Here is a 17,976-nt window from a genome sequence, read left to right on the forward strand (position 1 = left end):
ATGTATTAGTGTGGCAATTTTGTTACAATGGATGAAACATTATTATAATTATACTATTAACTACAGTCCATAGTCTCCATTAGAGTTAACTGTTTATATTTTACACTTTTTTATATTTAATAATTTTTTATTCTGATAACATATATACAACCTGAAATTTCTTGAATTAATCACATTCAAATATATAATTCAGTGGTGTTAATTTAAACATTCATAATGTGTGCTACCATCACCACCATCACTCACCAAAACTTTTCCATCACCCCAAACAGAAACTCTGTACCAATTAAGCATTAAATATCCCATTCCCTACCCCACCTGGCTCATGGTAACCTGTATTCTAGTTTCTGACTCTATGAATCTGCCTGTTCTATTGATCTCATATCAGTGAGATCATACAACAGTTGTCCTTTTGTATCAGGCTTATTTTGCTCACCATGATGTCTTCAGAATTCCTCCAGGTTGTCGCAAGTATCAGAACTTCATTAATTTATATGCGTGAATAATATTCTGTTGTATCAATATACCACATTGTGTTTATTCATTTATCTGCTGATGGACATTGGTTACACCTTTTGGCAATTGTGAATAATATCTCTGTGAACATCGTTGTGCAAATATCTCTGTGTCCCTGCTTTCAGTTCTGTTGGATTTATACCTTGAAGAGGGACTCCAGGGTCATATGGTAACTCTATACTTAACTTTCTGAGGAACCAATGAACTATTTTCCACAGTGCCTGTACCATTTTACATTCTCACCAACAATGACAGTGTTTCTACTTTCCCGTATCTCCCTAAACACTTGCTATTTTCCATTTTTTAAATAGTAGCCACTTTAGTGCATGTGATACGGCATGCCAGTGAGGTTTTGTTTTTCATTTCTTTAATGACTAATGATGTAATGCATCTTTTCATCTGTTTTTTGGCTATTTGTAGATATTGTTTTTGGAGAAATTTATAGTCATGTCTTTTGTCCTTTTTTTAATGGGGTTGTTTGCCTTTTTTGTGTTGAGTTGTAGAATTTCTTTATATATTCTGGATATTCAACCATTACCAGATATGTGATTTTCTCCTATCCTATAGGTTGTCTTTTTATTTCATTGTAAAATCATTTGATGCACAAAACTTTTTAATTTTCATGTTTTCCCATTTATGTATTTTTTTCATTTGATGTTCATGCTTTTAGTGTAATGTCAAAGAAACCATTGCCTAATACAAAGTCCCAATAAGATTCTCTAGGTTTTCTCCTATGAACTTTATAGTTTGGGTTCATTCTATTCAGGTCTTTGATTAATTATGAGTTAATTTTGTATATGGTGTGAGATGGGATCCACTTTTATTCTCTAAAATATGGATATCCAATTTTCTCATCACCATTTGTTGAAGAGATTATTCTTTCAGTGAACTTGGAACCCTAGTAAAAAATCAATTGACCGTAAGTTTGGATTTATTTCTGAGCTCTCATTTTGATTGCATTGGTGTATATGTCTATCCTTCTACCAGTAATATACTGCTTTGATTACTTAGCTTTGTAATAAATTTTAAAATTGGGAAATGTGAGTCTTCTAACTTGGTTTTTTTTCAAGATTGTTTGGCTATTCAGGGTCAAACCATATAAATATGATGATTTTTTTCCATTTCTGCAAAGAAGTGTGTTGGAATTGTGATTGGGATTGTGTTGAAACTGTAAATTGCTTTGGGTAGAACTGACATTGTAAAAATATTTAGTCTTCTAATGCATGAACATAGAACACCCTTCCATTTATTTAGGTCTCTTTTGCTTTCTTTTTGCAATGTTTTGTTGTATTTCATGTATAAGTCCTTTAATACTTGGTTAAATTTATTCCTAGATATTTGATTTCTCAATTACTATTATAAATGGAATTTTTTTCTTTATTTTCCCTTCAGAAGTTTCATTACCAGTGTATAGAAAGAGAACTGATTTTTGCAGGTTGATCTTGTACTCTGCCACTTTGCTGAAATCATTTATTAGCTCCAACAGTTTTGTTGTGCTGTGTTTTTCTTTTTCAGGATTTTCTATATGTCATCTGCAAATACAGAAAGGTTTACTTCTTATTTTCTAATTTGGGTACACTTATTTCTTTTTCTCACCTAATTGCTCTGGCTAGAACTTCCAGTAAAATGTTGAATAACAGTGGTGAGAGTGGGCACCCTTGTTTTTGCTCCTTGTCTTAGAGGGAAAGTTTTCAGTCTTTCACAATTGAGATTGATGTTAGCTGTGTGTTTTTCATATATGCCCTTTTTCATGTTAATGATGTTTCCTTCTATTTGTTTTCTTCTATTTGTTTTTACCAAAGAAGGGTGCTGGCTTTCGTCAAATGCCTTTTCTGCATCCATTGAGATGCTCATACGTTTTGTTTTCCTCCTTTGTTCTAGTATCAAAGCTGTAACATTTATTGATTTTCTTATGTTGAACCACCCTTGTATTCATGGGATAAATCCCACTCAATCATGGTGTATAAGTCCTTTAATGTGCTGTTTGATTCAGTTTGCTAGTATTTTGTTGAGGATTGTTACACCTGTATTCATAAGGAATATTGGTCTAAATTTTTCTTTTCTGGTGGTATTTTTACCTGGCTTTGATGTTAGAGTGATAGTCACCTCATAGAATTAGTTAGGAAGTCTTTCCTCCTCTTCAATTTTAGAAGAATTTGAGCAGGATTGGTGTTAATTTTTTTCTTGAGATGTTTGGTAAAATACATCAGTGAAGCCAACTGGTCTTGTGCTTTCTTTGTTGGGATGTTTTCGATTAACCTTTCTATTACTTCTCTTGAAAGTTGTTTGTTGAAATCTATTTCTTCCTGAGTCAGCGTAGCTACTATTTGTGTTTCTAGGAATTTGTCCATTTCATCTTGGTTATCTAATTTGATGGCAAATAGTCATTCATAGTATTTTTTATAATGCTTTCCATTTCTATTAGATTGGTAATAATGTACCTCCCTTTCATTTCTCTTTTTATTTTTATCCTCTCCCTTTTTTTCCTCTCAGTCTAGTCTAGTTGGTTTATTCTATCATTCAAGTCTTCTGTTTCTTTATTGATCTCTCTAGATGTTCTGTCCATTATTGAAAGTCATATAGTGAAGTCTACCACTGTTAATGTTGAACCTTCTGTTTCTGTCTTCAAATCTGTCAATATTTGCTTCATACAATTTGGGGCTCAGCCATTAGGTGCAGATATAATTGTTATGCCTTGTTGAATTAATCCCTTTTCAATATATAGTGACCTTTTGTCTCTCCTAATGGTTTCTGACTTAAAGTATATTTTATCAGATATTAGTACATCTACCCCAGTTCTTTTTTGGTTGGTATTTGCTTGGTATATATTTTTTTCACTTTCAGTCTACTTGTGCTTTGATTTAAAATCTCTTATAAACAGACTATTTTCATTTTTTTCTGAGCCTGTGTCTTATCCTGGACTTGTGCTCACAAGTGACCTTAGGAACACCCCCATTTACAAGAATCGGAATGTCCTCTTTAGTCTCTATGCAATAGATTCTCCCCTCTCCCTTCCAGAGTACTCTTTTACATCCTAAAGCCATCTTAAGGCCACTTTACTTGTTTCTTACACTGCTTTTGCTGTCCTCATGGTGCTTCTGCTTGCACGGCAAGTTCTGGGAGGGCAAACCAGGGATGGGTGTCCTAATTTAGTCTTTCAGGCTACTAAACCATAGTTTGGCACTGATATACAGGAATCCTGTTATGCATACAGAATGACATTTTTCTTCCTGGAACAGGGCCAGGAACCAACAATGGGAAGGTAGACCAGCTCTAAAATTGCGCTAGCAAGAGTGCCCAAAGCTTCTCTTACTGATTTTGAAGTTACCTTTCTTTGATTTAGTACTTGACCTGTTACTAAAATCCTTTAAACTATTTTCCAAAGTTTTGAGGAAAATGACTCTGTCAGATTTTGATAACTGTTAAAAGATTCTGTAAGGGAATGGAACTCTGCAGCCTCTTATACTGCTACTTTGGTTGATTGGCCACTTTCATTTTTAATGTAAGTTGGAAGGATCATTCAGTGTATTTAAAGTTTGAAAAGAAGTATGATCTAAATTATTTTGTTTGTGTTTACATAGATTCTGTTAGCAACCTATTGACAATTGTTGATTGGTGTTTTTTTTTTTTTTTCCCTTTATAATTCTACCTAACCCAGACATCCAGTTTATATAAAAATGTGGAGAGTAGTAAATATTTTACTGTCTATTATGTATGCCAAGAATTTACATGTGCTATCCATCTTGAAATTCCTGCAAAAGAGTTTTGATGTAAGTTTTATCTTCCTTCTTACACAAGTGAGTAAATTGAAGATTTGAATGGCTGGGTTCCTTGCTCACAGTCAATAAGAAGTAAGTGCCAAACTCAGGATTTAATGCTAGGACAGTTTGACTGAAAGGTTACATTATATTGCTGTAGAGAAAGATGGGTTTTTATTCAGAGCATCCAGGCTAAGAACTGCAGATCTTGTGCTTAATTATTTGGAAAAGATATTCTTATCTCACAGAACCTCATTTTCCTTGTCTGTAACATGAACATTATTATGATGGCCTCAAGAGATTGAATGAATATTTCCCACTATTTGTGCTGGCTTGGGGTTGTCTGCATTATAAATTGCATCCATATGGCTGCCTAAGGCAACCTCTCCTGAAGGGAAAATATGTCATGATGCTCTAAGTAGGAACAATAACATGTGATTTCTGGATGGGGTTCAGGTTTTGTAAAATTGGAAGGGTGATAGACGCTTATTGTTACCCTCACCTTGAATTCTTAACATTGCTATATCAGGCATACTGTTGTCCAACAGCTTGTACCTGGAAGGTTGTGTTGGAAGTGATCCTTCAGACTTGGGATCTTTGTGCTGGAATCACATTGAGGACACTCAAGTTCCTCTCTTGTATCCCTCATATACCTTCCTTTATTTTATGCATGAAATTATTCTCTTTCTTCCTCCCTCCTCCTTTCTTTGTCAGGAAGGATTTGAGGGTCTGGGAACTAGCCTAAGTAGGTTTCCATGGTTTGAGAAAGGAAAAAAGGATAACATAATATCACCTCCTGCAGGTTTACTTTGAGAACTGATTTTTCCATGCAATTTTAGCATTAGAAAGAGGGGAGGGGAGATGTGGAAAATGGAAATGTCAGTGGCAAGAATTCAAGTACTCAGAAAGAGGTAAACTAATAATGGTGAATGGTCAACAATGGAGAGGGCATCAGGGATTAAGCCATAGAAGGGAGCATGTGACGGCAGGAAGCTGACAGGGTGAGCAGTGCTGATGGAGTCCCTAGGACAGGGAGATGCTAACAGTCCGAAAGAGCCCTAAGACCTATTTTGAGAGCACTTAGTTTTAACTTCCTAACTATTTAGGTTGTTATATGGGCACATTGTAAATTTCTAAATCTAAATCTAAATTTAGGTTGTTATATGGGCACATTGTTAATTTCTAAATTTCTTAATCTAATTTCTAAAGTCTAAATCTCTGACATCGATTAGTTCCTTTGATTTAACTATACTAATTTCTAATTCATTCTTTCTTTTCTAAAGAATAGTCAAACATAAAATCAGCTCCTTGTTGATTGTGGAGAGAGCCCTGGGGCAAAGCCTAAGCATCCAGCTCTGCTTAAACTCCACCTCCTCACTCTGTCCCCCTTTGTGCTGTTATTTTCTTCTAGACACATAACAATGACTGGAATTTGTGTGTTTATTAGAGTACAAGCTCTTTGAGACCAGGTGTTTTGCTAGGGTTAAGGTTTATTACTGTTCAGAGAAGACATTCGTTAAATATTTGCTGATTGACTGACTCAAAAAGCCTTTTCAAAGAGTAAATGGGAGAGAAGTAAAAACTTTTGTCATAATATATGGCCCATGGTAAGCAACCACTCTCTCTTTCTCTCTCTGTTAATATATATATACATATATATATTTATAAATATAAACTACTAATTTTTTTCTTCTCCCTGCTTTCTCCCTCTTCCTCCAATTCTTTCATGTGTAATGTCAGTAATTTGCAATACGAGATGCAATTGGGTATAAAACTTACTTTCCCTTTGGAGTCTGAAAAACATTTTATTTAGCACATATGGATGCATCAGCAGAACTTGTGTCTCATTTTGAGTGAGATACAGACAGTATTGTGTATGATTATTAGATTGCATTGAGACATTCTGGCTCACTATTGTCTCTCCTTTATCACTAGAGTGAAGCCCTTTTATCTTTGCAATAATGGAAATAGCCAGAAGATTGACAGGACAATTCCTGTGTGGGTCTCTGAATACCTCCAGTATAGAATCAAACAATAAAGTCTTATTAGCCAAGTCTCTGGGACTATATCCATTCTCCTTGGCATCTCATCTATATCAAAGCCAATATAGCTTAGTGCAAAATATCAGTTTCCTATATTTTATTTGTTTCTTTTGTTTTTCATGTTGACTTGAATAGCCTGAGGATGAACTGCATATTGTGATAAACACTCCAGACTTCAACTGCCTTTGTGACTGAAGACCTGTGACACTTCTCCATAATCAGTTTAATTGATCACTGTTCTTTGAACAAAAGCAGCAGTATCAGTTAATTAAAAAAATAGAAATATGTTCATGGATTGGCATCATTACATTAATGTTCACTTTTACCTAACAAAACTGAAATTATGTTGTTATAACTCAGGCCTTTATTGCAATATTCATGAAGCTAAATCAGAACACAGAATATTGAGAAAGCTAGGTGAAGAGGAAACAAATACATATTCACATTATTTTGTTTTGAAATTGTGTTTAGCATCATATTTCTTGCATGAAGAGGAGGGAACATGCTATCTAGGTGTATGCTCTGATTAGAAACTTGTGCTACTTTGTGAGTTGTCATACATAAATACGAAATTATGGACTATAAAGGTACCATTCTGATATGTTTAATTATATAAAAACTTTTCTTTAAATAAGCTTAAATTATAGTCACTATTTACTTGCTAAATTCTATATGGCATAGACTGGCTAGTTGTTCTCCAAGTTCATTTTTTACTTCTCATTGACAGCGGGATTCTATTTCCCAACCTCCATTCCACTTAGTTATGGTCTAGTGCCTATGTTCTCACCAGAGCTAAGTCAGTAGAAATAATGTGAACTGCAAACAGCTCTGTCTTTGGAATACTGCCCCTCCTTCTTCTACCCACTCTCTCTGCCATGCTCTTCCCCCTCTAATTTGTCAATAAATATAAGTTTGGCAACCATAGAAACCATGTATTGAAGGTAACAGATCCACAAGATAGAAAAGCCAGAATCTATGAATTGTTACATCACTTGCCCATTAGAAACACCTATATTTTTAGTTTATTCAAGTCAAAAATAAACTTCTGTTATATGGAGACATTACACAATGTATATATGTTTTTCCATGGGTGTTAAATTTAACATAATTCCTTTTATTAGTCCATTATTATCATCAGAGTATATGTGATTTTCTTCTGTAATAATTTCTTAGAGTAATATGCAAAAATAAATAAATAAATAAAATTTGCTTAAAATGCTTATTTTAAAAATTGAATTGGATAATTCTCAAAATATTCCTCCTCTTTTCATATCTAAGTGTTGCAAATTATATTTATTTTTATCCATGATACTTTCCTCTGTTCTCTCCATCTTACCACAATTCATCTATGCATAACATGAGAAAAGAATATGAGATGCATTTGTGTAGGTAACTTGTTTTTCTTTTCGACTTTGAGAAAACATTTGAGAAAACAAATACCTCCAAAATGTATCTTTTGTGATACAGAGGAAATGAGGGGGTTAATTTGGATTTTGAGGGCAAAGGTATTGAAACAACAATCGTCACATTAAATACTTAAAATATTTCAGGATTGATAACATTGTAAACTGTCTTTTTATTTTGTTAGTTACATACACAACTCTCATTTTGTAATGATAGTACTGATTATAGTAGATGTCCTTTCCTCCTTCCTATAAAAAGATATCAAACACTAAGGTTGTGACTCAGAATAGAGTTTCACAGAACAATATATAAATTTCCTCCAAATACTTATTGTGAAACTCGCTCTATTTCAAAGTCTTAGACAATTCTCAAACTACAGGCTCTCAAATAAATGCCTCTTATCACAGCAGGCAGAGATCGTTGAATAGTCAGAACGATGACTTGCAAAATAACTAAAAACACATTTTTACTGATGGCAGGAAAATACCATTTTAAAACAAATATTAATTATAAAATATTTCAATGAGAATATATTTAACATTATTATATCACTATGTTGTCATCAGATATATTTTTGATGCAGAATAATTATTTGTTTTTTGTAGCAAAATAAATAGTTGATGAACTAAAAGTTAATCTCAAAACACAAAGAGAATTTTTGAATGCAATCTTTCTGGCTGGACTGATCCACCGGCTATATAAACTGATTTCATGCTTTCAGTAAGTGCTTTTCGATTTATATGCATATGTTGAAACTGAACATGTTAGTAGTTTACATGGTCTTGAAAAATAATTACCCCACAGTTTGGGGGAAGAAAATAAAGACATAAGTCTGTGAACATATCATTTAGCCCATATTTTTTATGCTCACATTCACTTTAATATTATATTTTACATACCTCAGCACAAAATACTAGATGTTTTAATATTAGTTTTTATTTTCTTTATCTTTCTCCCTCCAACACCACTTTCCCATATGTTTATGCTACTCTTTCTCATTTTATGTGTTGGGTTCCCAACGAAACTGAGATAATTATTTTAAATAAAACAGAAAAACATGTATAGATGCCTTGAGTTCACTCCATAGAGCATCTTTAAGGTATTTATTTCATAATTCTAACAGGTAAAAAGGAGAAAAATCATTTAACATACAACAAGAAGAGCTCCATATATTATTGATTCCAGTGATTGACATTTAATTTAAGAAAAAATAATCAACATTGTATCTTATTCTCTAAGGGATAAACATATTGGTTTATAAAACTGTTATAAGGTCATGAAAAATATCCATAAACAAACACAGCAAAAAATTGTGTACTATCAGGAAAAAATGCAAAGACAAAAAGGAAGAAAATATCCATACCCCTATGCTCTGAAATAATCACTCAATAATAATCATTTGGCAAGCATCATTTCGAGAAGATAAACAGTACATGTACTTTTGATCAATATTTATCAATTTCCCCTATAAGAAGTGTTTTTATAAAAATGCAGATATAATTTCTCCTTCATTTTAGTAAAATTCCTAGTACTATAGCTCTCAGGATGTTTCCACTTTAGTTAGTCCAATGTTCTACTCCAGGGGTTAGCAAACTATGGACCGTGGGCTAAATCTGGCTTGCTGCCTGCTTTTGCAAATGAGGTTTTATTGGATCACGGCCACACTCATTCACTTACATATCACCTATGAGTACTTCCTTGCTACAGTGGAGAAATTGAGTAGTTGTGACAGAGACCATTTGGCCAACAGAACTGAAAACATTTGCTATCTAGACCATTACTGAAAAAGTTTCCTGACAACTGCTTTACTTGAAAGACAAAAGACATTACACTGCTATTTTCATCTGTCTAATGAATTTTAAAAAATATATTCATAACAAAGTAAAATGCATGGTTGAAACATGTATTTGTATTAATTTATTTGTAAACTGCACATAAAATCCATTACCTTTAGAAACCCATTTGTTATTCCTCAAATGTCTGGTAAATCTTTACATAATAGGACAGATTTGAGTTGACACATACACTCCATAGTAGTGCTCCATCAAGATTTAAATTAATGAGCCCATATTGGTGATCATTTACTTTATTTCCTTTCTTCTTTCTTTTTTTTTCCTACTGCAAGTAATGCTGCAATGAATATCCAACAGAGTTTGGTTCAAATTGGGGGTGTTTCTTTTGAGTAGGTACTAAAGAATGGGGTTACTGATATAGCAGGCATCCACCTTTGTATTTATCTACCCAATGTATCTCTTCTATGCTTGTGTTTGGGGAATCTGCCACCTTTTAAGATAGATCTTAGCTTCCATCAGGGAAACTATAAACATCAAATTCATACTTTCTCAACCATTCTTGTATCTGATGCTTGAACAACCAAAAGTGAGTTCTTAGACTTTAAATTAGAAGTTATGATAAAAAAGAAAAGAAAGGAAGAAACAAAGGAAAAAGGAAGGAAGAAAAGACAGAAAAAGAGTGGGAGGGAGGATGGAGGGAAGAAAGGAAGGAAAGAAAGAAAGAATGGAAGGAAGAAAAAAATGAAAAAGAGAAGAAAAAAAAAGTCCACTACCACCCCCTCCCCAATAGAGGGACAATAAATAGGTTTCTTTTTTGCAGGGGTGGGGGTGGATTGTGTCAACCATCTACATCTGTTTATAGTCACATAGGTGGAAATCTTTAGCTTTGATTTTGATGGAGCAAAGCACAAGGTTTTTGTTTAGTTGTGACTCAGTGAAACCTCATGAGATTATTCTGAGGCACAGTGTGAAAATTTTTTCCTGCCTGTCTAGACTCCAAGAATGGTTTTCTGACCTTGGCAGGGATTCCTGAGGTACTTAGTATTTTTTTTTTTTTTTTTTTTAACATTTGAGTATGTTTAAATTGTCTAGATATGATTTTTGGTTCTTGAAACTGGGACTCACAAATGATATAAGCATTTTTACCGGAAATGATTGTCTAAGCAATTGACCCTCGTGGGTAGAATTCTGAATTGAATATCTGTCCCAAAAAGGGTTAGTAACAGTGAATACAGTTAAGGGCCAAGAAACTGCCAGCTATTCATATGTGGTATTCAGATAATTAAATTGTTGCCTAGATCTACTGGGATAACTGAAGGGCCACCAAAAGCAAGGGTTTTCTCACTGTAAGCAAAGTGTTTGGGTTTGCCACGACTGGTCCTCACTGTTTTCCCAACTACAATTTACCCAATTCCAAATGATGACATATAAGTTTACCTGTGGAGAAGAATGGATAATCTTCTTAAGTATTTGAGATTTACTGTCGATCTTTGTATGAATAGATATCTTCCCCTGTACCACTTACTTATATGTGTTCCCAGCGATTGTGGGGCCACTTTGGGAACATGTGGTTGAGATTTTGTCAGTAACAAGACTTCTGAATGATCATTTCCATTCCTCTAGGTGTAGTTAGCCATCTACCACTTTACTCTAAATTCCAAAACCAAGCACCCCCACTCCAAGGCATGAATTGGGAGCAAACCTCTCTACTGACCAGGTTTTCTCTGACTGTGTAAAAAGTCAAAATGTTTATAACAATGTATTACAAACTAGACAAATATATAAACAGAGTATTCCTAGACATACATAAAGTATTAATAAAATATTAAAGGGCCAAAACATTAATCATAGAAAAATTGAGGAATGATATTTAATTGAGACTCAAATATTATAGCTTCTGGGAAAACACAGGCTAGTTTAGATGAAGTATGTGTCTTTTATAAAATAAAATTACGCTTATATCCTGCCAGAATGCTTTGAAAAATTACTGAATATGATGAATATAATTTACTTGTCTTATGAAGGTTTGTTTATAAGTTACTGTAGACTGTTTTTTGCCCTGTGCATGTCTTCCTATTTTAACTGAAGTATTTTTCCTATTACTTGAACTCTACTTCCTAAAATATTGCTGTATATACATAAGCAAGGTGTTAAATTAATATTCACACCTAGCATCTAACTTCATGGAAGAGAAAAGTGAGGATTAGCTTGTACCATACCAAACAATTAAAGCTATTGACCCTCTGAAGATAAAATTTTAAAAATACATGGATGCTTTTTTATTCTAATTTTTATTTTATTTTGTTTTTTTTTTTTTTTTTTTGGAGTAATGAAAATGTTCAAAGATTGATTGTGGTGATCAATGCACAACTATGAACAACTGATTGTACACTTTGAAGGATTGTATGTTATAAAAAATACATGTTCAGTTTATTTACCAATGTTAGAAGGCTCACTAGTTCCCCAACGTCCATTCATGAAGACCTTTTCCAAGGAAACAACATGATAAAAACATCTGCTCTGTTGTTACAAATTTAAAATCCTTTCTCATTGTTTTACAATTAAAAATAAACAGACTTCCAGTCCTGGCCAATTTTTTTTTTTTTTTTTTACATGCTTCTAAATTTTATTATCATTAAGGAATGTGGCATTTACCTTAGACTATTGCTTCTTTTGCTGCACAGTTACAGACCATGAGGGGAGGTGCAGAGGAAATACAGGTTCAGAATATCCATGTTTTTAAAGTCATGAGCCCATGATTGCATGAAGACTGCATCATATGCATATATGATTTTTTCTTTTTCTTTTTCTCATTAAAGCCATCAGATAGTTGTTAGAGTGATTTTTTTCACCTGAGTTTATTACATAGAAATAATATAAAAACCAAGTCATCATCTCTACTGGCATTGTTACTCTAGGAGAATGTAGTTGCATGGAAAGTAGTGAGATGAAGGACATACTTTCAAATGGGGCTTGATCATTTAAAGTTGTTCACGGACAGAATTTCCCACCAAGTTAGTATAGACTACATGTTTATTAAAAAGAGCAACAATAAAGTTAATTTGTTTTTTCTTTCATATTTGATTTAAGAGGAAAATCCTGAAGTTTTCAGGGATTTCTGATGCCAGAAAACCATTATATGCAAGGTTGTATTTAGCAATCAGGGTTGTTTAACTCATGGTAACTGGCACATGCATAATTATAATTTGCATTCCAGTTATTTAAACTGAGATATCCTTGTTCAGGTTGAACAAACTGAGTAGAAGATCTCTTTCCCCAAGAAATAAGGTGGAGAGAGCCTTTGGAGAATTGCCTCACTGAACTAGTAAGTTAGATTTCTCTGGATTTTTGTGATTTCCCCAGTTCTTCCATAATTCCTCAGTGCTCTGGCCATTTTCTGGTAAGTGATGGTCTTCTGGTTACCTTTTTGTTTTCCCCCAAAGTTCTGCCAGTTTTTCTTTGTCTTTTGATACAAACTGAAAGATGCCTTTAGGTTTATCTATCCACTGAATGCAGGAACTAATGAAGACATTAGTACAGTCGGAGGTTCTTTCTGCCTTTTCCTCCCTTCTGCTGGAGGACAGCAGGTGGTACTAGCTGGTTTTCAGTGGCATTCTGAAGAGATTGATGAGTATTTCCTTTGAAATAGAAGTCTGCAGCACTGTTGATTACAGTTCTCCAATTATAGATAGGTTCCTCTGTAGGCAGCAGGCCATGGCAGGTGGAATTTCCTCTGACATGAGGGCAATGGTTGATGAAAGCCTGGTAACTTTTGTAATCTGGGGAGAACTGAAGATCTCTAGTTAATGCTGCCTTAGTACTTCAAAAGCATCTTCAAATGCTTGACCCAGCTTGTCTTGTTCAACACAAGTCATCCTTCATTAATAAATTGATGATTCTGTCCATCAGAGTCCAGTCTAGTGTCCACACGTGCCAGTTGGAAATAACCTTCTCTTCTGAAAACCCAATGTGCTTCTAAGGATTTACTGTACCATCTCATTCCTGCAAAACACACAATAAGCAAAATCATTTACAATTAGACATATTACCAAAGCAAACAAACACAACCAAAATGAAAGAAACCCCAAACCACTGAGGGCACAGGCAGTACTGTGGGGCTGCTTCTGTGAGGCACTAGAGGCAGGCAAGCACTCTCTTCAGCATGGCCAGACTTTTCTTGTAAGATAATTACCAATTCTTTAAACAGAGTCTAAATAGAAAAGACATTCACATAGGCTAAAGAGGAAGAGTTTAGACTTTAGGGGTGCCAAAACTAGTGCAACTTGAAAACCAAAGTCCCTGAAAAGAGGAAACTATAGTAAGTGATTTCATCCTCTGTGAGCAATTTTCCCTTGAGGTAGTAAAATTTATACAATTTTAATCAACAATATCTGGAATCTAATCAAAACTTTAAAATTAGAACTAAATTATAAAAACAAGAATAAAACAGGCAATAGGAAGAAACCCTTAGTGAAGTCAGATTTTAGGGCTATCAGGCATAGACTATAAAATACTTTGTATAAATAAGCTTTAGAAAATAGTAAAAAAGATGAAGAATTGCTGAGAAAACCAAAATAGATAAATATGAGTGAAGTAGAAGTTTTAGAGTTAAAATATAAAAAACTAAAATTAACAACCCAGTAAATTAATTTAATACAAGCTCGGTTTCAGTAGAACATAGTGAAGTGGGAGAGAGGTAAGTAAAAATATTCATACTGAGACACAAACAAAGAAATGAATGGAAAAACCATAAAAGCACATAAGAAAGATGTGGGACATTGCGAAAATCTCTAACATAGGCACAATTGGATTCCCAAAGGGGTAACACTAACAGAATGGAGAAAAATAAATATTTGAAGATACAACGATGAAGAATTTCCCAACTCTGATGAAAAGCATCAACATATAGATTCAAGAATTTCTACAAAACTAAGGTAGATAAATAGAAAGATAACCTAACTGAGGTATATCAAAATTAAATTGCTGAAAATTTAAAAATCAAAGAGAACATTGTTCAACAGCCCAAGAAAGAACAATATCTTCAAAAGAGTAATTTGATTGACATCTGATACAAGCATATGAAATAAATATTAACAAAAAATATTCCACAATATCTCATTTAATGATATTGGAATGTGAATGGGGTGTTTGAGGAAGAGTGAGGAGGCCATTATGACAGAAAAAGGATGAGAAAGAGGGAGAGACGTGCGGATCATTACAGGGTGGCAACATGATGGACGACAGCTTGGGATTTCACTCTGAAAGAGACAAGCAGGCATTTGAGGGTTTAGATCAGAGGAGTGACTTGTTAAAATTAAACAGGACAATTCTGACTGCTGTTATCTTCACATAACAAAGAGGTTGAATGACAGAAGCAGCAGGACTGGATAGATAACTGTTGCTATAATCCAGGTGAGCAGCGATGTTGACTCGGGTCTGTTTTACCAGTAGAATGGAAGATACGTGGCTGGATATAAAAGACAGAGCGCTCAGGATTTCCTGCTACACCAGTTCCAGGGAGTGAGAAAAATGATGGCGTCAAGGAAGATTCTAGGGGGTGGAGTAAAAGGAAGCATCATAAAAGTAAATCAAAATGCAAAATTTGCACAAGTGTATAGGTTTTTGATCAGAGTTGTGAAAAAATACGAAGTGTGCAGTTTTGTTTTATATAATTTAACTCAAACTATCTCTTAGTGAGAGTCTTAGATAAGACATAATTATTGTCAACTCTTGATAAAATATTTTTGTTGTACCTCCCAGTGACTTAGGATGTGGATTTCTCTAATAACTTCATAACAAACTTTTATGGAAGTTAGGTCATTTTGAAATTTGTGAAATCAACAAAATTAAAGGGGATCAACTCATGCTATTAGCTCATGGCTAGATATGATGATCAATAATTATATAAAAATTGGCAAATAAATATTGCAAAGAAATGATTGATGTTTCCATAACAAGACTTCTTTTATTTACATTTTTATATGAAAAAAATTACAGCACTTAAGAAAATAAGATTAGAATTACTGATAATCTTTCATTTCAACAATAAGTAGTGGTCATCCATGTATACATGAAAATAATCAATCCTGTCCATTTCATTGAGTTGTTTTCCAATAAAAGTTTTTTATATTTAATAATTGCTTATCAAAATTATTACTGTACATTGTGATAATTGTATATGACTACAATATATAGTTAATAGTTTATAAATAGCTTTAACTTTGGGGGAAGCCATCAGCATGAGACTAGCCACTCTGTCCTGTGCTTGCCCTAATAAACCCTGGGCCTGGAACATTTCCTTATTTAGAGGTTGGGCGGTGAGCTCATTCTCAGCCAAGGTTATTCTTTCATATAGGGTGATCCTACCCTGTTACAGAGTACAGTGAACTTCCTAGTACTGCTTAAGCACCTGATTGACATGGAACCTTGCCAACCCTACTGGTTTGTCTTTTCCCACAAGGAGGAGAACAGGGTCTCCTATATTGCAACACAAGAGGGGTGTGCACAAATTATGGCCCTGCCTCAGCTGTCTGGAAGGATCACTGGCCATGGGAGACCACATCCACTTCTGAAGCTGACCTGATTTTGCCTCTCTCTATGTGAGTAAAGTACTGTTCCAACCAGTGCCTGTGTGTCTTGTGTCTTCCTTGGCGACTATGATGCTGCAGTAACTCCATGGTACCCTACTCCATGGCAGAAGGTTTCAGACTCTTACTTTTGGTGGCTGGCATATTTATGATCTTTGCCCTCCTCCATGCAGTTGGTCTTCTCCACTGGGACTGGGTAGCCCGTGCTCACTTGTTCAACATTAACACTTACTACCTAAGGAAATTAAAATAATTCTATTAAATCAATTAATAGCTTCAGATTATTAATAATAATTAATAATTATATTAATTCTATAAAATTTATACATTAAGCAAAAAATGTACTATCTGCATAAAATTCTTTGCAAGAAATAGAAAGGAAATGTAAGATCAAGAAGAAAAAGAAACTACAAAATTTTCCAAATATTAAAAAGAATTCATTTATCATTTAAAATGTATTGTTGGGTTTCAAATCCATATAATGCTTACGTTCCACTGAATTCATTTTAAAGATTAATATCAGATTCATTGTAAAATGTCATCACATACAATATATAAAAATTACATTCATTGTACCATTTAAAATCAGTATTAAACCTGTGTATGACATCTTAAATTTTATAGGGTGGAATGTAATTTTAAAAATTGCTTTAGGGGAAATAAGCAAACATTTTTGAAGGACTCTGGGGGGCACTTTAATTATACTTAAAATTTTTAATTTATCTCAAATTTTAATTTGTTATGAATTGGTATACTTTTTTTTTCCACTTTGCCTAGTACAGTGCATTGAAAGAAATTTTTAGGAATCAAATTTAAAAAAAAAAAAAGAAAGCTCATTAAGTCAGAAAATATTGAAACCAAGATAAATTAAGATGTGTTAAGAGAGAGAGAGATTTTGCTGGGGCCAGAGTATATATTTTGTCTTTTGAGATAAGACAATGCCAGCTAATTATAGTTAGGTACCACAGATTCCATTGAAAAACAGGGAATACATATTTCAAATTTGCATTCTTTTTTGTTGTTTGCAAAGTGGAAGATGCTGAGTTTCTCTTTTTAGACTTGATTGAAATGGTGATTGACATATTTTTTGTCGGATAAATGATTTGAAGAAATAGGCCCCCTTTCTGAAAGGTAAGCATCTCTTCTGAGCCAAGACAAATGTAGTCGGTTCCAATATGATCTGTATTGGGCCAACTTGGACTGAATAGTTTAGCTAGATGTGATTCAGGCAAACTGCTGGCTTTGTATTTCCCAATATTACCAATTGGTCAACAAAATGATCTGCAATATTTCTATGTTCTGTTTGCTATACTCTCTGAAAACCATGCTATAAACCATTCTTTAGAGGTACATATAAAATAAAGTATGTATAAAATTTTAAATGACTTCTCAGGTCTATGAATCTTATGTTTGATGGTAGCTTGTTTGTAGGAAGAATTGTGTATTTAATAAGCATAAGTTTAACTTATTTTTGTTTATATTGTTTCAGATTCTTCCTTAAAATTGCCTGCTCATTATACATTACCCTCTTATTTTGTATATTTTCTTGATGCGCAATTTTTTTTGATGTATAATTCTTCAACAAATATTTATTTTAATATGTAAGTGTCAAAAGATGCAAAGACCACTAACTTCTTGGGGACATACATTTTGATCTGTCTATATCTATCTATCTAATCTAATCTAAATCTATATGCTTATCATCTGAATTCTAAAGATTTATGGAATTATGGCATTTTTCTCATCTTTCTCTCTGATACATAGTTTCATTAAAGATAAATCTCTTCCTATTTAAGAAAGAGTGGAATTTTATTGACAATAGCAGTGGTTTAACTGGTAAAAAAAAAAAACTGAATCACAATTTTATAAGAAATAG

The 17,976-nt window shown here is 33.6% G+C and overlaps 1 pseudogene; it reads right to left on the reverse strand.

Annotated features, from left to right (window-relative positions):
* Positions 1 to 12,165: 12,165 nt before the first annotated feature.
* On the reverse strand, positions 12,166 to 16,320 carry LOC119516254 (annotated as a pseudogene).
* Positions 16,321 to 17,976: the final 1,656 nt, after the last annotated feature.

This window comes from Choloepus didactylus, chromosome 2, assembly GCF_015220235.1.
Source record: "Choloepus didactylus isolate mChoDid1 chromosome 2, mChoDid1.pri, whole genome shotgun sequence".
Classification (NCBI taxonomy): domain Eukaryota; kingdom Metazoa; phylum Chordata; class Mammalia; order Pilosa; family Megalonychidae; genus Choloepus; species Choloepus didactylus.